Source organism: Microcebus murinus, chromosome 31 (genome assembly GCF_040939455.1).
Source record: "Microcebus murinus isolate Inina chromosome 31, M.murinus_Inina_mat1.0, whole genome shotgun sequence".
Classification (NCBI taxonomy): domain Eukaryota; kingdom Metazoa; phylum Chordata; class Mammalia; order Primates; family Cheirogaleidae; genus Microcebus; species Microcebus murinus.
In genome coordinates this window covers 5,777,349-5,789,203 of record NC_134134.1, presented here as the reverse complement: position 1 = coordinate 5,789,203, position 11,855 = coordinate 5,777,349, and the positions used below count along the sequence as shown (strand labels likewise).

General features: G+C 54.3%; 1 pseudogene; it reads right to left on the bottom strand.

The window, feature by feature from the left end:
• Nucleotides 1-2,792: 2,792 nt before the first annotated feature.
• On the bottom strand, nt 2,793-2,884 carry LOC142865728 (uncharacterized; annotated as a pseudogene).
• Between the last annotated feature and the right edge of the window lie 8,971 nt (nt 2,885-11,855).

The window sequence follows — 11,855 nt, the reverse complement described above, 5'->3', positions numbered from 1 at the left end:
GGACTCCAATCTCCGAGAATCTGAGAGACCTAATTAATCTTTTAGACTCTGTTCTTTTTACTCATCAGCCCACCTGAGATGACTGCCAGCAGCTGCTTAAGGTGCTCTTCACAACGGAGGAAAGAGAAAGGATTCAGGGGAGGCGCGGAAGCTGGTTCCGGGGAGGACGGCAGACCTACTACAAACCCGCCAACCATCGACCAAACTTTTCCCCTTGAACGGCCGCTTTGGGACTACAATGAGGCTGAAGGTAGGGAGCGTCTCCGGGTCTACCGCCAGACTCTGATGGCCGGTCTCCGTATGGCGGCGCGAAAGCCGACCAATTTGGCCAAGGTAGGAGATGTTCGTCAGGGGCCAGAGAGCCCGGCTGCATACTTAGAGAGGATCATAGATTTCTTCCGGCAGTACACCCCCATAGATCCCACAATGGAGGAGAGTAAGGCAGCTGTTATGATGGTGTTTGTCAATCAGGCGGCCCCCGACATTAGGCGCAAGGTGCAGAGAATAGATAGATTGGGCGAGAAGACTCTGCAGGACCTGTTAAAAATGGCGGAGAAGGTCTATAACAATAGAGAGACGCTAGAAGAGAGGTTAGAGAGGATCAGGATAGAAGATAGAAAATTCCAAGCTGTAGAAGCACGGAAAGCAAACAGAGATGGCTAAAATCTTGCTAGCCGCCACAAGAGGGGGGCAGATAGGGTCAGAGGATAGGGAAAGGCCCCGGCGGGAAAGGCTAGGCAAGGATCAATGTGCCAATTGCAAAGAGCATGGACATTGGGCCTGAGAGTGCCCCAAAAGAGAGGGGGGCGAAGACTTGGAGGTCCTGAAAAAGTCATGGTTGCAGGACAGGTGATAGACGAATAGGGAAGATGGGGTTCGGTCCCCCTTCCCAAAACTAGGGTAATTTAGCAAGTGGAGGGGAACCCAGTCAGCTTCCTCATAGATACAGGAGCAGAACATTTGGTACTAACGGAAGACACAGGAAAATAGTCCAGTAAGACCAGTTGGGTGCAGGGGGCAACAGGAGCCAAACCCCCCTCGCTTCACGTGAAACGGGGGATGTGCCCACACACTAGGAGGCAGGGATCACACGTGCGTGTGAACACGCGATCGCTGTGCTGATGAGCTACAAAGGGAGCTGCTGTCACTTTGTCATGATTTTCTCACTCCCGCTCCCTTTCACGGCGCTGAGAACGACGTCCTGGGCTCGGCTCGTGTGCCTGCCTGGGAATCGGCTGCTGCGGACGCCATGCCCCCCCCCTCCCAAGTCGACTCCATGTTGCCCTTAGCCTCCATTGCCTCTGGTGCATTGGGCCGTAGATGGTGGTGGCTATATATGGTCGCTAGGTGTCGCTCTTGGATCAATATTGTCAGTATGACTCTGTCGATGGTGGTGGCTATATATGGTCGCTAGGTGTCGCTCTTGGATCAATATTCTCAGTATGACTTTGTCTTTCTTTCTGTCTTTGTTTCTCTCTCTCTCTCTCTTTCTCTCTCTCTCTTTCTTTCTTTCTTTCTTCTCTCTCTCTCCTTTCTTTTTTTTTTTTTTTTTTTTTGAGACTGAGTCTCACTTTGTTGCCTAGGCTAGAATGAGTGCCATGGCGTCAGCCTAGCTCACAGCAAACTCAAACTCCTGGGCTCAAGCAATCCTTCTGCCTCAGCCTCCCAAGTGGCTGGGACTACAGGCATGTGCCACCATGCCTGGCTACTTTTTTCTATATATATTAGTTGGCCAATTAATTTCTTTCTATTTATAGTAGAGACGGGGTCTCACTCTTGCTCAGGCTTGTTTCGAACTCCTGACCTCGAGCAATCCACCCGCCTCGGCCTCCCAGACTGCTAGGATTATAGGCATGGGCCACCATGCCCAACCCCTTTTGCTTAATTTTTAATTATTAGGGTACCTAATATTTGTATAGTTTTCAGGTGAGTGACAGGGTCTGCCTCTGTCTATCGAACAGGGTACACTGTATCCTTGGTCACTGCAATCTCAAACACCTGGGCTCCATCAATCCTCCTGCCTCAACCTCACGAGTCACTGGGACTACAGGTGTGTGCCACCATACTTGCCTGATGCTGCTTCTTCCCTCCCTCTTTTTCTCTCTCTCTCTCATTATTTAATTTGATTTTTTTTTTTTTTTTTTGAGACAGAGTCTCACTTTGTTGCCCAGGCTAGAGTGAGTGCCATGGCGTTAGCCTAGCTCACAGCAACCTCAAACTCCTGGGCTCAAGCAATCCTCCTGCCTCAGCCTCCCAAGTAGCTGGGACTACAGGCATGTGCCACCATGCCCGGCTAATTTTTTCTATATACGTAGTAGTTGGCCAATTTATTTCTTTCTATTTATAGTAGAGACGGGGTCTCGCTCTTACTCAGGCTGGTTTCGAACTCCTGACCTCGAGCAATCCGCCCGCCTTGGCCTCCCAGAGTGCTAGGATTACAGGTGTGAGCTACCACGCCTGGCCTTATTTTATTTGATTTTATTTTAGCCTGGTAAAGTGGAGCAGTGGGAGTGGAGAAGGAACCAAGGGATCTATAACTGGTTATGATCAATGAGCAATCTTTCTTTCTTTCTGTCTTTCTTTCTTTCTGTCTTTGTTTCTTTCTTTCTTTCTCTCTTTTCTCTCTTTCTTTCTTTCTTTTCTCTCTCTCTATCCTCCTTTCTCTCTTTTTTTTTTTTTTTTTTTTTTTTTGAGACAGAGTCTCACTTTGTTGCCCAGGCTAGAGTGAGTGCCATGGCATTAGCCTAGCTCACAGCAACCTCAAACTCTGTTCCCCTTCACCCCTCGCTTCACGTCACACGGGGGATGTGCCGACACACTAGGAGGCACGGATCACACGAGCGTGTGAACACGCGATCGCCGTGCTGATGAGCTACAAAGGGAGCTGCTGTCACTTTGTCATGATTTTCTCGCTCCCGCTGCCTTTCACGGCGCTGAGAACGAGCTCCCGGCCTGGCTCGTGTGCCTGCCTGGGAATCGGCTGCTGCGGACTCCATGCCCGCCCGCCCATCCCAGGTCGACTCCATGTTGCCCTCGGCCTCCGTCACCTCTGGCGAATTGGGCCCTAGATGGTGGTGGCTATATATGGTCGCTAGGTGTCGCTCTTGGATCAATATTCTCAGTATATGACTCTCTTTTTTCTTTCTTTCTTTCTTTCTTTCTTTCTTTCTTTCTTTCTTTCTTTCTTTCTTTCTTTCTCTCTCTCTCTCTCTCTCTCTCTCTCTCTCTCTCTCTCTCTCTCTCTCTCTCTCTTCTTTCTTTCTTTCTTTCTTTCTTTCTTTCTTTCTTCTCTCTCTCTCTTTCTCTCCATCTCTCCTCCTTTCTTTTTTGCTGTCTTTTTCTTGAAAGATGGAGTGTCACTGTGTTGCCCGGCTTAGAGTGCTGTGGCGTCAGCCTGGCTCACGGCAACATCAAACTCCTGGGCTCAAGTGATCCTTCTGACTCAGCCTTCCGAGTAGCTGGGACTACAGACATGCACCACCGTGCCTGGCATATTATGTGTGTTTTGGTGTGTTTAGTTGGCCAATTAATTTCTTTCTCTTTATAGTAGAGAGGGTCTTGCTCTTGCTCAGGCTGGATTTGAACTCCTGACCTTAAGCAATCCACCCGCCTAGGCCTCCCAGACTGCTAGGATTATAGGCATGGGCCACCATGCCCAACCCCTTTTGCTTAATTTTTAATTATTAGGGTACCTAATATTTGTATAGTTTTCAGGTGAGTGACAGGGTCTGCCTCTGTCTATCGAACAGGGTACACTGTATCCTTGGTCACTGCAACCTCAAACACCTGGGCTCCATCGATCCCCCTGCCTCAACTTCAGGAGTCGCTGGGACTACAGGTATGTGCCACCTTACTTTGCCTGATGCTTCTTATTCCCTCCCTCCTTTCCTCTCTCTCTCTCATAAATTTATTTTATTTGATTTTATTTTAGCCTGGTCAAGTGGAGTAGTGGGAGTTGAGAAGGAACAAAGGGATCTGTATCTGGTTATGATCAATGAGCAATCTTTCTTTCTTTCTTTCTTTCTCTCTCTGTTTCTCTCTCTTTCTCTTATCTTCTCTCTCTCTCTCTCTCTCTCTCTCTCTGTTGTCTCTCTCTCTGTCTCTGTCTCTCTGTCTCTCTGTCTCTCTCTCTCTCTCTCTCTCTCTCTCTCTCTCTCTCTCTCTCTCTCTCTCTCTCTCGGTTGGTATGGAATCGGCTGCTGCGGACGCCATGCCCCCCCCATCCCAGGTCGACTCCATGTTGCCCTCCGCCTCCGTTGCCTCTGGCGAATTGGACCCTAGATGGTGGTGGCTATATATGGTCGCTAGGTGTCGCTCTTGGATCAATATTCTCAGTATGACTCTTTCTGTCTTTCTTTCTTTCTCTCTCTTTCTCTCTCTTATCTCTCTCTCTTTCTTTCTTTCTTCTCTCTCTCTCTCCTCCTTTCTTTTTTTTTTTTTGAGCCTGAGTCTCCCTTTGTTGCCTAGGCTAGAATGAGTGCCTTGGCGTCAGCCTAGCTCACAGCAACCTCAAACTCCTGGGCTCAAGCAATCCTTCTGCCTCAGCCTCCCAAGTGGCTGGGACTACAGGCATGTGCCACCATGCCCGGCTAATTTTTTCTATATGTATTAGTTGGCCAATTAATTTCTTTCTATTTATAGTAGAGACGGGGTCTCGCTCTTAGTCAGGCTGGTTTGGAACTCCTGACCTCTCGCAATCCCCCCGCCTCGGCCTCCCAGAGAGCTAGGATTACAGGCATGAGTCACCGCGCCCAGCCTCTCCTCCTTTCTTTTTTGCTGTCTTTTTCTTGAGAGATGGAGTGTCACTGTGTTGCCCGTCCTAGAGTGTTGTGGCGTCAGCCTGGTTCACGGCAATGTCAAACTCCTGCGCTCAAGTGATCCTTCTGTCTCAGCCTCCAGAGTAGCTGGAACTACAGACATGCGCCACCGTGCCTGGAGAATTTTTTCTATAGATATATATTTTTAGTTAGCCAATTAATTTCTTTCTATTTATAGTAGAGAGGGTCTTGCTCTTGCTCAGGCTGGATTTGAACTCCTGACCTTGAGCAATCCACCCGCCTAGGCCTCCCAGACTGCTAGGATTATAGGCATGGGCCACCATGCCCAACTCCTTTTGCTTAATTTTTAATTATTAGGGTACCTAATATTTGTATAGTTTTCAGGTGAGTGACAGGGTCTGCCTCTGTCTATCGAACAGGGTACACTGTATCTTTGGTCACTGCAACCTCAAACACCTGGGCTCCATCGATCCTCCTGCCTCAACCTCAGGAGTCGCTGGGACTACAGGTGTGTGCCACCATACCTGCCTGATGCTGCTTATTCCCTCCCTCCTTTTCTCTCTCTCTCTCATTAATTTATTTTATTTTATTTATTTATTTTTTTTGAGACAGAGTCTCACTTTGTTGCCCAGGCTGGAGTGAGTGCCATGGCGTCAGCCTAGCTCACAGCCACCTCAACCTCCTGGGCTCAAGCAATCCTCCTGCCTCAGCCTCCCAAGTGGCTGGGACTACAGGCATGTGCCACCATGCCCCGCTAATTTTTTCTATATACGTATTAGTTGGCCAATTAATTTCTTTCTATTTATAGTAGAGACGGCGTCTCGCTCTTGCTCAGGCTGGTCAAACTCCTGACCTCGAGCAACACGCCCGCTTCTGCCTCCCAGAGGGCTAGGATTACAGGCGTGAGCCACCGCGCCCGGCCTTATTTTATTTGATTTCATTTTAGCCTGGTCAAGTGGAGCAGTGGGTGTCAAGAAGGAACAAACAGATCTGTAACTGGTTATGATCAATGAGCAATCTTTCCTTCTTTCTTTCTTTCTTTCTCTCTCTGTTTCTCTCTCTCTCTTTCTCTTTCCTTCTCTCTCTCTCTCAGTGGGTATGGAATGGGAGGAGAGGGCCCTGCCACTTTCCTCCATCTCTCTCTCTCTCTCTCTCTCTCTCTCTCTCTCTCTCTCTCTCTTTCTTTCTTTTTCTTCTGTTCTCGCTCTGGCTCTCCCATTTTTTACTCCCCTCCGCCCTTTTTTCCTTCCTTTTTGTTCCAAACACACAGGTGACGGGGCGCACGTGCACGCACAATCATCACTCTCAGGAATCCTAATGGGACCTGGGATGACTTGAATGTTTTTCTCCGTTTCCACAGTGCCTTGAGGTCGACCAGATATCTCTGGCGAATTGGGCCGTAGATGGTGGTGGCTATATATGGTCGCTAGGTGTCGCTCTTGGATCAATATTCTCAGTATGACTCTTTCTTTCTTCTTCTCTTTCTCTCTCTCTCTTTCTTCTCTCTCTCTCTCTTTCTTTCTTTTTTTTTTTTTTTGAGACAGAGTCTTCCTTTGTTGTCCAGGCTAGAGTGAGTGCCGTGGCGTCAGTCTAGCTCACAGCAACCTCAAACTCCTGGGCTCACGCGATCCTACTGCCTCAGCCTCCCGAGTAGCTGGGACTACATGCATGCGCCACCATGCCCGGCTAATTTTATATATATATCAGTTGGCCAATTAATTTCTTTCTATTTATAGTAGAGACGGGGTCTTGCTCTTGCTCAGGCTGGTTTTGAACTCCTGACCTTGAGCAATGCGCCCGCCTCGGCCTCCCAGAGAGCTAGGATTACAGGCGTGAGCCACCGCGTCCGGCCTCTTTCTTTCTTCTCTCTCTCTCTCTCTCTTTCTCTCTCTCCTCCTTTCTTTTTTGCTGTCTTTTTCTTGAAAGATGGAGTGTCACTGTGTTGCCCGGCCTAGAGTGCTGTGGCGTCAGCCTGGCTCACGGCAACGTCAAACTCCTGGGCTCAAGTGATCCTTCTGTCTCAGCCTCCAGAGTAGCTGGGACTACAGGCATGTGCCACCATGCCCGGCTAATTTTTTCTATATACGTATTAGTTGGCCAATTTATTTCTTTCTATTTATAGTAGAGACGGCGTCTCACTCTTGCTCAGGCTGGTTTCGAACTCCTGACCTCTCGCAATTCCCCCGCCTCGGCCTCCCAGAGAGCTAGGATTACAGGCGTGAGCCACCGCGCCCGGCCTTATTTTATTTGATTTTATTTTAGCCTGCTCAAGTGGAGCAATGGGAGTCGAGAAGGAACAAACAGATCTGTAACTGGTTATGATCAATGAGCAATCTTTCTTTCTTTCTTTCTTTCTTTCTTTCTTTCTTTCTTTCTTTCTTTCTTTCTCTCTCTCTGTTTCTCTCTCTCTCTTTCTCTTTCCTTCTCTCTCTCTCAGTGGGTATGGAATGGGAGGAGAGGGCCCTGGCGCTTACCTCTCTCTCTTTCTCTCTTTTTCTTCCGTTCTCGCTCTGGCTCTCCCATTCTTTACTCCTCACGGCCCTTTTTTCCGTCCTTTTTGTTCCAAACACACGGGTGACGGGGCGCACGTGCACGCGCAATCATCACCCTCAGGAATCCTAATGCGACCTGGGATGACTTGAATGTTTTTCTCCCCTCCCCGCCCCTCCCTCGCAGGCAACGATCACCGGGACTGGCGTGCCTCTGAGCCGGTGGATCGACCAGAAGTCCGCTCGCTCGGCGACAGCCAGCTTGACACATTGAGTGTCCATGTTGTCACCGCCGCCAGGGGTCGCCCTCGGATCGCTATTTTGGCAGCACGGGCGCTTCTCGGGGTGTGTTCCTCCGGGAGTTGCATTCCGCAGCTTGTTGATTTGCTCTTACTACCTGACCCACGTGTGACTTTCCCTTTTTCCCCTTTCATTGGATGTATCTTTTCCTTTCCTTCTCCTACCCCCCTGTTCCCCTTCACCCCTCGCTTCACGTCACACGGGGGATGTGCCGACACACTAGGAGGCGCGGATCACACGTGCGTGGGAACACGCGATCGCCGTGCTGATGAGCTACAAAGGGAGCTGCTGTCACTTTGTCATGATTTTCTCGCTCCCGCTGCCTTTCACGGCGCTGAGAACGACGTCCCGGGCTCGGCTCGTGTGCCTGCCTGGGAATCGGCTGCTGCGGACGCCATGCCCCCCCCTCCCAAGTCGACTCCATGTTGCCCTCGGCCTCCGTTGCCACAGTGCCTTGAGGTCGACCAGATGTCTCTGGCGAATTGGGTCCTAGATGGTGGTGGCTATATATGGTCGCTAGGTGTCTCGCTTGGATCAATATTCTCAGTTTCACTCTTTCTTTCTTTCTTTCTTTCTTTCTTTCTTTCTTTCTTTCTTTCTTTCTTTCTTTCTTTCTTTCTTTCTTTCTTTCTCTCTCTCTCTCTCTCTCTCTCTCTTTCTTCCTTTCTTTTTTGCTGTCTTTTTCTTTTTTTTTGTTTTTTTGTTTTTTTTGTGAGCCAGAGTCTTGCTTTGTTGCCCAGGCTACAGTGAGTGCCGTGGCGTCAGCCTAGCTCACAGCAACCTCAAACTCCTGGGCTCAAGCGATCCTCCTGCCTCAGCGTCCCGAGTAGCTGAGACTACAGGAATGCGCCACCATGCCCGGCTAATTTTTTCTCTATATATTAGTTGGCCAATTAATTTCTATTTATAGTAGAAACGAGGTCTCGCTCTTGCTAAGGCTGGTTTCGAACTCCTGACCTTGAGCAATCCGCCGGTCTTGGCCTCTCAGAGAGCTAGAATTACAGGGGTGAGCCACTGCGCTCACCCTTTTTCTTGAGAGATGGAGTGTCACTGTGTTGCCCGGCCTAGAGTGCTGTGTCGTCAGCCTGGCTCAGGGCAACCTCAAACTCCTGCGCTCAAGTGATCCTTCTGTCTCAGCCTCCAGAGTAGCTGGGACTACAGGCATGAGCCACCGTGCCTGGCTAATTTTTTCTATAGATATATATTTTTACTTAGCCAATTAATTTCTTTCTATTTCTAGTAGAGATGGGGTCTTGCTCTTGGTCAGGGTAAGCTGGAACTCCTGAGCTCCAATGATCTGCCCACCGCAGTCCCCCAGAGTGCTAGGATCACAGGCATGAGCCACCACGCCAGCCCGGCCTCTTTTCCCTCCCTTCCTTCCTTCCTTCCTTCCTTCCTTCCTTCCTTCCTTCCTTCCTTCCTTTTTTTTTAAGCCACTGAATTTTACTAGTGGGGCATTGAATACCAACTTGAATGACACTAATGTTACAAAGGACATCTTCGAGAAAGAAGGACATGACCGGCCAGTTCTGACCTGCCTTCGCATGGGCAACAAATCTGCATTTTAGGCTCTTTCTAGGGTCCGGGGGAATGGGTCCATGGAGCCTGCTTGGGTGGTGGGGCGGTTAGATTAAGATTTTAATACATTTTCCAACCTGTGTAGGCAGTGGTGGTGGGAGGGGCGGTGGCGGGAGGGGGCGGCGGTGGGCGGGAGTGTGAGGAGAGGGAAGAGAGTGGGTGGGAGGGGGTGGCAATGAGGGAGGGGAGGCCATGGCAGGAGGGGGCGGGGGTGGGAGGGGCCAGGACTGGAAGGGGGCTGGAGTGGTGGGGAGGGAGGGGAGGCGGGAGGGGGCGGTGGTGAGGGAGGGGAGAGGATGGGGAGAGGGAGGGGTGGCGGGAGGGTGGGGGGAGGGAGGGGAGGGGGGGCTGGAGGGGCGGATGGAGGGTGAGGGGAGGGAGAGGTGGGGGGAGGGTGGAGGGCTGGACGGGGGCTGGAGTGGCGGGGAGGGGGCGGTGGTGAGGGAGGGGTGGCGGGAGGGTGGGGAAAGGGAGGGGAGGCAGGGGGCGGGAAGGGGCAGGGGGTGGGGAGAGGGAGGGGAGGGGGGGGCTGGAGGGGCGGATGGAGGGTGGGGGGAGGGAGAGGTGGGTGGAGGGCGGTAGGGGGATGGGGGTGGAGGGGTGGGGAGAGGGTGGGAGGGGGTGGTGGTGAGGGAGGAGCGGTGGGAGGGGCGGCCGTGGGAGGGTGGGGGGAGGGAGGGGAGAGGGTGGGAGGGGAGGCATAGGGCGGGAGGGGGCGGTGGGAGGTTGGGGGAGGGAGGGGGTGGCGGGAGGGTGGGGAGAGGGAGGGCGGGAGGGGAGGGTGGGAGGTGGGAGGCGGGAGGGTGGGAGGGGGAGGTTGGGGGGAGGGGGGTGGGGGGAGAGGGAGGGGGCGGCGGTGAGGGAGGGGTGGGAGGGGGCAGGGGGCGGGGGAGGGAGGGGTGGGGGGAGGTAGGGGAGGGGGTGGGAGGGGGCGGTGGGGAGGGAGGGGAGAGGGCGGGAAGGGTGGTGGGAGGGTGGGACTGGGAGGCGGGAGGTTGGAGGGTTGGAGGGGGAGGTTGGAGGGAGGGGTGGGGGGAGGGGTGGGGGGAGGGAGGGGAGGCGGCGGGAGGGGATGGGGGTGGTGGGGAGGGAGGGGTGGTGGGTGGAAGGGGGGAGGGAGGGGAGAGGGCGGGAAGGGTGGTGGAGGGGTCGGGGAGGGCGGGGGTAGGGAGGGAAGAGGGTGGGAAGGGTGGTGGAGGGAGGGGTGGTGGGTGGAAAGGGGAGGGAGGGGAGAGGGTGGGAAGGGTGGGGGGAAGGAGGGGTGGGGGGAGGTAGGGGAGGGGGCGGTGGGGAGGGTGGGCTGGGGGAGTGAGGGGTGGTGGCAGGGGGCGGTGGTAGGAGGGGAGGAGGGAGGGGTGAGGGAGGGCTGGGCGAGGGAGGGGAGGGGGTGGGGAGGGAGGGGAGGGGGCGGAGGGAAGGTGGGGAGAGGGTGGGCTGGGGTAGGGAGGGGGAGGGAGGGGAGGGGAGGGTGGGACGGGGAGGTTGGAGGGTGGGAGGGGGAGGTGGGAGGTTGGGGGGAGGGGTCGGGGGGAGAGGGAGGGGGTGGTGGTGAGGGAGGGGTGGTGGGTGGAAGGGGGTGGGGGGAGGGCGGGAAGGGTGGTGGAGGGGTCGGGGAGGGCGAGAAGGGTGGGGGGAAGGAGGGGTGGGGGGAGGTAGGGGAGGGGGTGGGAGGGAAGGCGGGAGGGGGTGGGAGGGAGCGGTGGGGAGGGTGGGGTAGGGGAGTGAGGGGTGGTGGCAGGGTGGGGAGAGGGAGGGGAGAGGGCGGGAAGGGTGGTGGGAGAGAGGGGTGGAGGTGGGGGCGGGAGGGGGTAGTGATGAGGGAGGGAGGGGAGGGAGGCGGGGGGGGTGGGAGGTGGTGGTGGTGGGAGGAGGGAGGGGTGGGTGAGGGAGGGGAGGGGGCAGTGGGGAGGGAGGGGAGGGAGGCGGGAGGGGTGGTGGTGAGGGAGGGGAGAGGGCGGGGGGCAGGGAGTGGCGGCGGGGGGTGGGAGTGGGGTGGGGGGGTGGGGAGAGGGAGGAGGGAGGTGGGAAGAGGCGGTGGTGAGGGAGGCCGGTGGGAGGGTGGGACGGGAGGAGACTGGGGTGGGAGGGGGGTGGGGGTGGGAGGGGGATGGGGGTGGGAGGGGGTGGCGGTGAGGGAGGGGTTGTGGGAAGTTGGGGGGAGGGAGGGTGCGGTGGTGAGGAAAGGAGGGGCGGGAGGGAGGGGGCGGCGGGAGCAGTTGTCATCTTCTTCATCACCATCATCGCCTCCATAAAAACACGGAATGATGTCTCTCTATCCACCAAAGGCGTCGGTTCTCCTCCAGATGATAAAGGCGCCTTTCTCTAGGCCGGGCGATGGAGTTGTCCAAGTCTGCGCTTGACCCTGGTGATGCCGCACCCACCGCCTTTATAGCCACCGGGGGTCGGCCACCCCGCCAAGCCTGCCCTACCACGCTTGGGCCACTATCCGGCCAGGAGCCGTTAAGCGCCGTCGGTGGTGATGGCGGAGGCAGTGGTGACACTGACACTCTTGACAAGAAATGAATGTCTAGCTATTTATTTACACACAGGTGCACACGCACGGCAAGCAAGCTCCCCGTAGACACCGCTTATTCTCATTTGGGCCATCTTTCTTCACTGACCTCCACAGAGTCCAGTGGCCCACAAAGTAAAAAAGGTCCCCAGAATCACTAACATCCTCATGGTAATATCCACTTCTCTCTCTCTCTTT